Below are 10,726 nucleotides of genomic sequence, written 5' to 3' on the forward strand. Positions count from 1 at the left end.
AAATACCGCTGTAAGTGCATTTTGCTGCATTTTACATTTTATCATTCGTTCCAAGAATTTGCAGGTTATACAGTTCATATTTTTTATTTTTCATATATAATTCAGAGAATGTTCAGTAGTGTGTGTGTGCGTGTGTGTGTGTGTGTGTGTGTGTGTGTGTGTGTTTAATAAAGTGTTTACATGACTTGCACTTTCTTTTTCCTACATGTAATAGGCCATAATGCTGTACAAATTGAACAACAGTCAGCAAAGTTCAGTTCACTCAAGTTACAGCAAATAGCAACCCAATGTAAAGTACTTATTTATTTATGTATTTACTTATCTCACACTGGAACCACTGTCTGACTCTCTTCTTCTTCATTTCTGCAACATTCGCGGCCTTTCATCTAACTTTCGCTCTGTAGAGCACCACCTCTCCTCCTCTAAACCTCACCTTCTTTTTCTAACGGAGACTCAGCTGTCTGAGGCAACTGACAGCAAACCCTTTTCTGTATCCTCCTACTTTCTCTATACTCATTTCAAAGCCAAAGGTGGCTGTTGTGTATACATACGCAACGACTTATCTTGCTCTCGTGTTCCTGAACTTGATTCTTCTGAATTCTCCACTCTCTGGCTTCGGCTTTCCTGTCATTCTCTGACTAAATATATCTGTGCTGTTTACTTATCCCCTAATTCTACTGACTATCAAAAATTCTTCGACTATCTTACTTCTACGATGGAACACATTCTGTCCATTTCTCCTTTCTCTGAAATCTCCATTCTTGGAGATTTCAATGTTCACCACCACCTTTGGCTCTCCTCTCCTTTCACGGATCCACCTGGTGAACAAGTCTACATCTTTTCTATCCTTAATGACCTAGAGCAGCTTGTACAGCACCCTACCCGTATCCCTGACCGCCTTGGAGAGAGCTCCAACATACTTGACCTCTTCCTCACAACTAATCCTTCTGCTTACTCTGTTAATCTTTTCTCTCCGTTGGGCTCCTCCGATCACAACCTTATTACCTTAACCTGTCCTATCGCTCCAGTACGGCCTGCGGACCCTCCAGGGAAACGTCGTCTCTGGCATTTTGGAGCTGCGGACTGGGAGGCCCTCAGGCAGTACTTCTTTGATTTTCCCTGGAATGATTATTGCTTCCATGGCCGTGAGCCATCTGAGTGTGCCTTGCGCATTACGGAGGTTATTCTCTTGGGCATGGAAGCATACATTCCTTTCTCATATCCTTTGACTAACGCAAGAAAGCCTTGGTTTAATCACGCTTGTTCTAATGCTGTCCGCAACAAGGAGAAGGCCTACAAAAGGTACCGGAGCCAACCCACCCCTGAATCACATAATCTTTACGTTTCTGCCCGGAATCGTGCTAAGTCTGTTCTTCGCTCTACTAAAAATAATTTCATCCATACTAAATGCTCTCAACTCTCCAACTCGAATTCTTCCCGCTCCTTCTGGCACCTTGCCAAAAATCTTTCTAACAACTTTACCTCATCATCCTTCCCTCCTCTTTTCTACTCTGATGGTTCTGTAGCTATTTCTTCTACTGATAAAGCAGATCTCTTCGCACAGACTTTCTCCTCCAATTCCACCTTAGACGATTCCGGTGCTGTTCCTCCATCACTTCCCCCTCTGACTTCCTCATGGCTGACATTAAAATTTCTTCAGTTGATGTATTTTCTGCCATTACTGGCCTCAGTACTAACAAGGCATATGGGCCTGATGGGGTCCCTCCTGTTGTTCTCAAAAACTGTGCTTCTGTGCTTACACCCTGCCTAGGCAAACTATTTCGCCTTTGTCTGTCAACTTGTACCTTTCCTTCTTGCTGGAAGTTTGCTCTCATTCAGCCAGTCCCAAAGAAGGGTGACCACTCCCAACCCTCCAACTATCGTCCAATTGCTTTAACGTCCTGTATTTCAAAAGTTTTCGAGTCAATTCTTAATAAAAAAATTTTAAGGCATCTTTCCTATCACAACCTTCTTTCCGATCGTCAGTATGGGTTCCGTCAGGGACGCTCCACTGGCGATCTTCTCACCTACCTTTCAGACTCCTGGTCATCCTCCTTTCGGGACTTTGGCGAAAGCTTTGCCATTGCACTTGACATCTCAAAGGCTTTCGATCGAGTCTGGCATAAATCTTTAATTTCCAAACTGCCCTCCTACGGTTTCTATCCTTCTATCTGTACCTTCATCGCTAGCTTCCTTTCTGGTCGTTCTATAGCTGCTGTCGTAGACGGCCATCGTTCTTCTCCTAGATCTATCAACAGTGGTGTTCCTCAGGGCTCTGTCCTATCACCAACTCTCTTCCTTTTATTCATCAATGATCTTCTAAGCTGTACATCTAACCCTATCCACTCATACGCTGATGACTCCACCCTTCACCTTTCCATTCGGTTCCCGCAACGCCCATCTCAACAGTTACTTCAAGAAACAAGGGATGAGGCTATGGCACACCTAATGTCTGACTTGGCTCATATCTCTGACTGGGGTAAAAATAATATGGTTGTCTTTAATGCTTCTAAGACTCAGTTCTTACACCTATCAACCCGACAAAATCTTCCACAGGTATACCCACTAATGTTTAATAATATTCAGATTAATCCTGCATCATCCTTGAACATGCTGGGGGTTTCATTTACTCGGGACTTATCTTGGAAAGATCATATTACATCTCTTGTAAAATCTGCTTCCAAGAGATTGGGTGTGCTAAGCCGACTCCGCTCTTTCTTTACCCCTGCACAATTGTTGACTCTATACAGGGTTTTTATCCGCCCCTGTGTGGAGTACAACTCTCATGTGTGGGGAGGCTCCCCACATACAGCTCTTATCAATAGGGTGGAGTCAAAGGCTTTTCGTCTCATTAACTCTCCTCCTCTTACTGACTCCCTTCAACCTCTGTCTCTTCGCCGCACTGTTGCATCTTTATCTCTTTTCTATCGCTACTTTAATGGTCACTGCTCCTCTGAACTGTCTGCTTGCATTCCTCCACCTCTACGACGGGCGCGTAGCACCCGTCTGGCAGCAAACTCTCATCCCTTTTCTGTCCAACTCTCTAATGCAAGAGTTAACCGTTACTCCCAGTCTTTCATTCATGCAACAGGTCAGCTCTGGAACTGTCTCCCTCTGTCTGTATTTCCTCCTGCCTATGATCTCCAGTCTTTCAAACGCAGTGTGTCCATGCATCTCAAAATGATCGGATCTTGAATTTGGCTCTCTATTGTATTTTGTTTTTCTCTTGGAGGGAACTGTTACTGCGGGCTCATGGCCTTTGGTTCCTTCTTCCTCGCATTAAAAAAAAAAAAAAAAAAAAAAAAAACTTAGGACACAAGTCAAGAGTGAGAGCAGTGGAAATGAGTTATTTAAGAGGAGCCTGTGGAGTCACATGGAGAGATAGGCTCAAAAATGAGGATATAAAGGAGCGTTGTGGTGTGGACGTGGATGTGACAGGAAACGTTAGGAGGAATACACTGAGGTGGTTTGGCCATGTGGAGAGGATGGAGGGTGAAAGACTGACGAAGAGAGTGTATGTGAGTGAGGTGGAGGGGGGAGAGGGAGGGGGAGGCTGAGGATGAGACGGAGGGATGGGGTGGAGAGGTATATGAGAGAGGAGGGTGTGAGTTGGGAGCAGGGCAGTGAAATGGCAGGGGACAGGGCGACGTGAAGGCGATTTGTTTGTGGCCACCCCGAGTGGGATTGAGGCGTCTGGCAATAGATAGATAGACAGACGTATCTCAAACATGCCTTTCCCGTGCCACAGTCAGTCAGTCCCTGCAGAAATTAAGATCGAAATACAAAAAGAAGAAAACTGAAAACGGCTCTGAAACACCAGTCAGATGTACAGTTTAAACAGTAACCAAGGAGACTCGTTCCCGCTTCATCACCAAGCCTCATTGAACTGCATTTAATCACAACAGTATTCATGTTGGAGTGTTGCAGTTCGGTTAGATGAAAACAGACGAAAGAATAAAGGCCGAGAGAGAGAGAGAGAGGGGGGGGGGAGGAAAGAAAGTAAAAGAAAAGAGCTGGAAAAAAAAAGTTGGAACGAAGAGGAAAGAAAAAGGAAAAAAGGAGAAAGAAAAGAGAGTATGGTGAGGAGAGAGAGAGAGAGAGAGAGAAAGGAGGGGGAAAAGGAAAGTAATAGGAAAAAAGAAAGCTAGAAAAAAGAGTTGTGATAAAGAGGAAAGAAGGAAAAATGCAGAGAGAGAGAGAGAGAGAAAGGAGGGGATGGCAGCTTGATATTACTCGGTGTGTGCCATTATCCTCACACACAAGAAAAAAGACTTTATAAAACACGGCAATGTACGCACGAGAATCACTAGGACTGTGTGTGTGTGTGTGTGTGTGTGTGTGTGTGTGTGTGTGTGTGTGTGTGTGTGTGTGTATGTGTGACTCCATTACAATGTTATAACAAGGGCTGGCATTTTACGATTGGAGGGACTATGAAATTAATTTTGTATTTATACGGCCATGCTCTGTGGATTTGTGTTGTTGTAATTAATTTGGACGAGAGCCAGCGTGTCCATAATTTTACACAGCATATAAATAGTGATCCTTTTAAAATTGCTATGATTCAGTGGATTGTGGAGTGGAGGCTATTGACCTACGGGGGAGGTTTGACTGCGGAACGGGTACTATTCGCGTTTTACTCCTTGGCCTAAAATTGCCCTCTTTTCGTCCTGAATGCTGAGTTACAGTGACTGATGATAATGACGTTGATGATGATGGTGATGATGATGATTACTGATGATGATGATTATTATTATTTCCACAAGTTATGATACAGCCTTTCCCCACGCCCGTGCTGAGTGATGAAAATATTAATAGCCCACACACAGTAAAAGAGAGAGGGTCATGAAAATCGGATATTTCCTGGGACTGGATGCAGCAGCCTAACAACCAATAAACCTGAGTGGTGAAAATATAGGAGAGGCGATCGTACTGAATTCCCCCCTCCCCATCCCCAAACATCCAAGCGCTCTACCGGGACACCTTTCTCTCTCTCTCTCTCTCTCTGTCTCTCTCTCTCTCTCTCTCTCTCTCTCTCTCTCTCTCTCTCTCTCTCTCTCTCTCTCTCTCACACACACACACACACACACACACACACACACACACACACTCAGGTACCCAAGTAAAATCAACGAACACAAAGAAACTAGAGAGAGGGAATCCAAACATTTCCGTGTGTGTGTGTGTGTGTGTGTGTGTGTGTGTGTGTGTGTGTGTGTGTGTGTGTGTGTGTGTGTGTGTGTGTGTGTGTGTGTGTGTGTGTGTGTGTGTGCCATCAATTTCCATTAGTGAATCCTGCACCTCGGCCTGTGAGCCAATATGCAGTAATTTACCAGTAACTTGGCTGTGTTTCACCAGGTGGGCTGTCTACGGAGTGTGGAGAGCTGTGGTGGTGATAGTGGTGGAGATGGAGATGGTGGTGACAGTCGTGGTGACAAGTGTATTGGTGAAGTTGGTGGTGGTGGTGATAGTGGTGGTATTGGAGTGGTAATAAATGTACTGGTGGAGGTGATGGTGGAGGTATTTGGTGATGAGCGTAATGGTGATGGCGGTAATAGTGGTGGAGATGGAGGTGGCAGTGATAATAGTGGTGATGAGTGTATTAGTGAAGGTGGTGGTGGTGATAGTAGAGGTGATAAATGTATTGTGGAGGTGGAGGTCGAGGTGAATGTAGTGGAGATGGAGGTGATGATGTAGTAGTGGTGATAAATATATTGGTGGAAGTGGTACTGGAGGTATTGTTGGTATACGAGTATGTATTAACAACACTGAAAACTAGAATAACACTCAGTAGAGCGCATACCTCCGCTAAGGCCCAACATGCAGCTGGAAAGAGACAACCCCCGTATAAAAGCATATTTAAATCCGCTGGATCCTGATTTTTACATGGATCCGCGCCAAACTGTACACAGTCGTAGATAACAACATCCTAAATATGCCTGATTTTTTTTTTTTCCAAGATCCATGCAGTATTAACTGAAATTTTTTCGACAATGTCGAAAAACGCCCTATCTCGCAATGTTAAAGTGAAAAAAAAAAAAAAAAATCCTGGATCCGCACCTTTACCCGGATTAGCACCAAAATTTAATGGGGTCTATTCTGGGGCAAGGCCCATTCCTCTACCAAGTTTCGCGGAAATCCGTCCAGTAGCTTTTGTGTAATCTTGCTCACAAACCAACCAACCAACCAACCAACAACAAACGGACAGGGGTGAAAACATAACCTCCTTGGCGGAGGTAATTAGGAGAGAGAGAGAGAGAGAGAGAGAGAGAGAGAGAGAGAGACTGCAAATATCGCCCTTTCCGTATGATGGTTATTCCCATGTTCTAGTCACTAATTAAATTCAGTCGTATCAACCTTTCCACTCCAATTCCCTCACTAAATGCGTCACACGAGGTTCATGTAGTATGTTACCAAGCTAGGATTATTCGGCACAATAACTCACGCTGTATAATTGAGTCACTCGCGATTATCTACAGTATACGCCTCGCTGGAAAGCTGCCTGCTCGCTCTCTCTCTCTCTCTCTCTCTCTCTCTCTCTCTGTTCAAAGCAGTGCGCCCAACCCACGTGGAATGAACTGGCCGTGCTGGACAGTGAGATTAGTTTCGGCCGTGAATTCCGACCGTGAGATTAGGTCCGGTCGTGAGATTAGTATGGGCAGTGAGGTTAGTTCCGACCGTGGGATTAGTTCGAGCTGTGACATTAGTTGTACAAGTATACGTAAAATTAGTTCCGACCGTGAGAAAGCTTCTTCTACAAGAATAGTTCTGGCCGTGAGAATAGTTCTCAGGGTCGGAACTAATACATTCTTATTTACACATAATTTGTGCTCTCATGACAACTAATTACTGCGCAGGAGTGCCCCTTTCCTACCTTTGCATATCCAGGGAAGAAGGGGATGGGGGAGCGGAAGAAACGAGCTCCACCAGCCTCTCTTCCCCAGCCCAACCCTCGGATGGAGAACAGGGATAGGCAGACAGGGTGCTCAAAAGCGGGACTCGGGCCGAAAATATGATGTCTGTTAACTTCCTCGAATCTTAAATTTCTATTCACACCTCTATGGGTTTTCCGTCGTTTCTATGTTCCTTGAGGCTCTTTTATGATCGTATAATATTTTTATCGATTTTTATTATTTCTATAGGCATACACTAACTGCCTGGCATGATATAAAGCAGCCAGAAGTGTATAACACGGCTGATTGGTAATAAAGCATCGAGTTTCACATTTGTGTGTTGGTGCATGTCTTGGCCCGAGATGTGGATCCCTGTTACCATTAGCAGAGAGGAACCGGCTCTTCATCTCATGGTAAACTATACTAGACTGATTTTAATATAATGGTCTCTGATTATTCTTACCAATTTTCCAACAATTTATTTGATCAGTCACAAGGGTGTATGGAGCTCGCGAATAACTCGTTTATTTACCTCCCTCCGTCCCAGGCGATGCAGGTTCCCACAATTCTTTGTGACGTGGAGAGAAAATATCCTTCCGTGACTGCAGTTAACATGGTAATACACGTAGTAGGTAGTATGCTGTAATGGTATTCTCATGGAACAATGCAGTAAATGCAGGTAAACCTAACGCGAAGATACAGTCCGTGCTGATATGTACGAACACGAATGAAATCGGGAGGAATGGCTACCCTGGCTATATTACCATTTTCTAGCGATGTTATAATTTGGTATGTTTTACGTCATTTGAACAATCACTTTTTTCTTTGTTTGATATTCCTGTGGTTACTGATGTTTAGTAATAAAGGCTTGATACTGTTAAAATCACAAAAGATCTGGTATTACTCGCAAATAAAGAACGCAACTCAATCAGCATGCAGACGGGAAGAAGGAAGCTGTGGATGTGTGAATTGTGATCTTTTCCACGTGACGTCACGGGTCATGTGACTTTTGTTTACGGCGCCACGTTGGACGGCAGATTGTCGGACGTCTAGAGAGTGAATTGGAGAATCCACAATGGTATTCCACTGTTGTGCCTTCGGCTGTAAGACATGGCAGAAAACTGGAAGCGGGGTACACTTCTACCGGTTTTTAGCCAATGAGGAAAGGCGATAGAAGTGGATAGCTGCCGTGAAGAGAGAGAATTGGCAGCCAACAGCCTATTCCCACCCCTGTAGCAAGCATTTCACATCAGGTGAGCCGATGATTTGTGAGTAGGTACAGGCATATTTACCATTCTTAGCAATTGTATGTGTCATGGGATATCTTAATTATGTTAATGTCACACATCACAAGACCCACACTGCCATGTGTGAGCGTGGGAAAAGGAAGGGGTCTGGTAAATTTTTACAAGTTGCCAATACATCCCCCAGGTAGTGCAATATTTTTTTTCTGGTAGTTTTTGATGCGATTCGAATGTTTCTGACCTTCGTTTTTGTTGGAAATGCCTCATTTCCCCTCCTGTCCAATCATGAACTTTAATTGGACAAGTAGGTGAAGTCAAGCACTTTCCGAAAAAAAAAAAAAAGTAAAAAACAACTCAAATCGCATAAAAAACCACCAGAAAAATATACTGCACCACCGGTTAACGTAACTGAACAGACCAAACCTAACCAAACCCAACCATACAGACCTAACCTAACCTAACCAAACAGACCTAACGTAACCTCACCAAACACACTGAACCTAACGAAACCTAACCCAACAAACCTAACCTATCCTAAGGGAATACTTACCCCAGAGATACGATAGTCCAGGATGAGGGTCGTCTTGGTCGTCGTCTTCTCCTGGGATAGCGGCAACAGCTCCACAGGACCCGTTTCTTGGTTTTTGCATACTTTTTGTACCGACCATTGTACCACTGATGTTTGTCTTTTCTAAATTTACTCGGTTCCTGATAATCTGGGCAATAAATTTCCGGAGGTAATACACCGTGTTTTCTAAAAATCTCAATAGCCTCCTCAGGTTCCGAGTGGAAATGCTTAATCACCCGTAAATAATCAATATCACACCCAGGACACACAGCACGTCTTTCTTCTTCACAGGCCATACCCAGAAGGATTTGAATTTTTCATCCAGAAGAAATCAAACACCGCAGTTCAAATTAACCGGTAGAATACCATCATGTGACCTAAAGCAGGCTTGTGAGTGGGTGATACAGACCTACCAGATGAATGCGCAGTCGAAGGGAAGAGAAACACACGTACATATGCATTTTTTTTTTTTTTTGATGGATTGGCCGTGTGATCCAAGGCATGTATTTTTTGGAATTTTAAATTAAATTCATTATCTCTGAAAATATCAATTTCCGAATGGTGTTATGGGGGTTCATGATAATCCTTAGGGAATATACTATATGTTAATGGTGTTAAAATTCCTGAACTGCGTATTGGCAACTTGTAAAATAATATAGGGGGTCTATGTGACAGGCAGTGTTTTGATATTATTCCAGAGTTTCACCCAAACCAAATCGGACATAACAATGTTGATCAAGAATGTTTGATGCGTAAGTAAAACCGATTAAATTACAGGTTAGGTCATACTTAAAGTTAGGTTAGGTTAGGTAAGGATAAGGTGACCAGATTTATTGGAGCTAAAAGCGTGACGCGCTCGCGCGTGCATGCGTGTGTGTGTGTGTGTGTGTGTGTGTGTGTGTGTGTGTGTGTCTATATAGATAGATAGATAGATAGATATACAGTAGATATATAGAAAAAGATAGATAGGTAGACAGATAGATAGATAGATAGATAGATAGACAGATATAGAGACAGATAGATATTGACTAATGTGACAGCGACAGCTGCTGTGCTACACCTCAAAGTGATGCTGCTATTCAAACACTAACGTCTCCTACGAACTCCGAACATACCGTACGGTACAGTGAATGGGTCGAGCAAAGTTACCAGCTAGTGAGCATTATAGATTTTATATTAATAATTTGGTATTGCATTTGGTTAGGATTATGCATAATTTTTCTAATTCACCCTAATTTCATAAAAGAAGGTCATGTTATATCTAATGCGCAATAGTAAGTTTCTAAAAGCGGGACAATTAAGATAATTTGCTCAAAAAGTGGGACATTCTAGTCACAATTCAAAAAGCGGGACGGACGTCCAAAAAGCGGGACTGTCCCGCCTAAAAGCGAGACTCTGGTCACCTTAGGTAAGGAGGTAGGTTAGGTTTGGTTCGGTTAAAGCTTATATTTTTATTTTTTCAATATTTTTCAGTGTGATTCATTTGAAACTGATACTTGTGTCATAGTGGATGATTTTAATAATAGTGCAATATAGAATATTGTTCAACACTTCAGTATAAAACTGTTATGTACCACTGTAAGCCTGTGTGCTAAACAATGTTTCAGTTACAACTGACGCATAATTACCAGTACCGTTATTTATAATTTTCTACTTTATTTAGAAATGAATGTTGCTCCACAGAAAGCAAAATTGTCAATATATGCTTCAGTTAAATATAAAGTTTCGCTTGGTAAAAAAATAATTACACATCAGAGGATAAATAATGTACTTATATCAACAGCCCCCTATATTCATCTTTTATCAGGTACTGGTATGTAGCTATTAAGAATTTTGTTAATATACTGTAAAATGTAAAATAATAAAACTCATATGTCTTATGTCGTGGTACTAATCAGCATGACTTTTGACCGTAATTCAAATTAGTGCCAGTGTCATGTTTCAGTTGTAATGTAAAAGTTAACTTCAAGAGTAATTTTGACAGTTTTGGCATATACTATCAATTATGCATTTTATGTAAAAGT

Source organism: Coenobita brevimanus, chromosome 14 (assembly GCF_032717465.1).
Source record: "Coenobita brevimanus isolate Jiangsu-jjx chromosome 14, ASM3271746v2, whole genome shotgun sequence".
NCBI classification, from domain to species: Eukaryota; Metazoa; Arthropoda; class Malacostraca; order Decapoda; family Coenobitidae; genus Coenobita; species Coenobita brevimanus.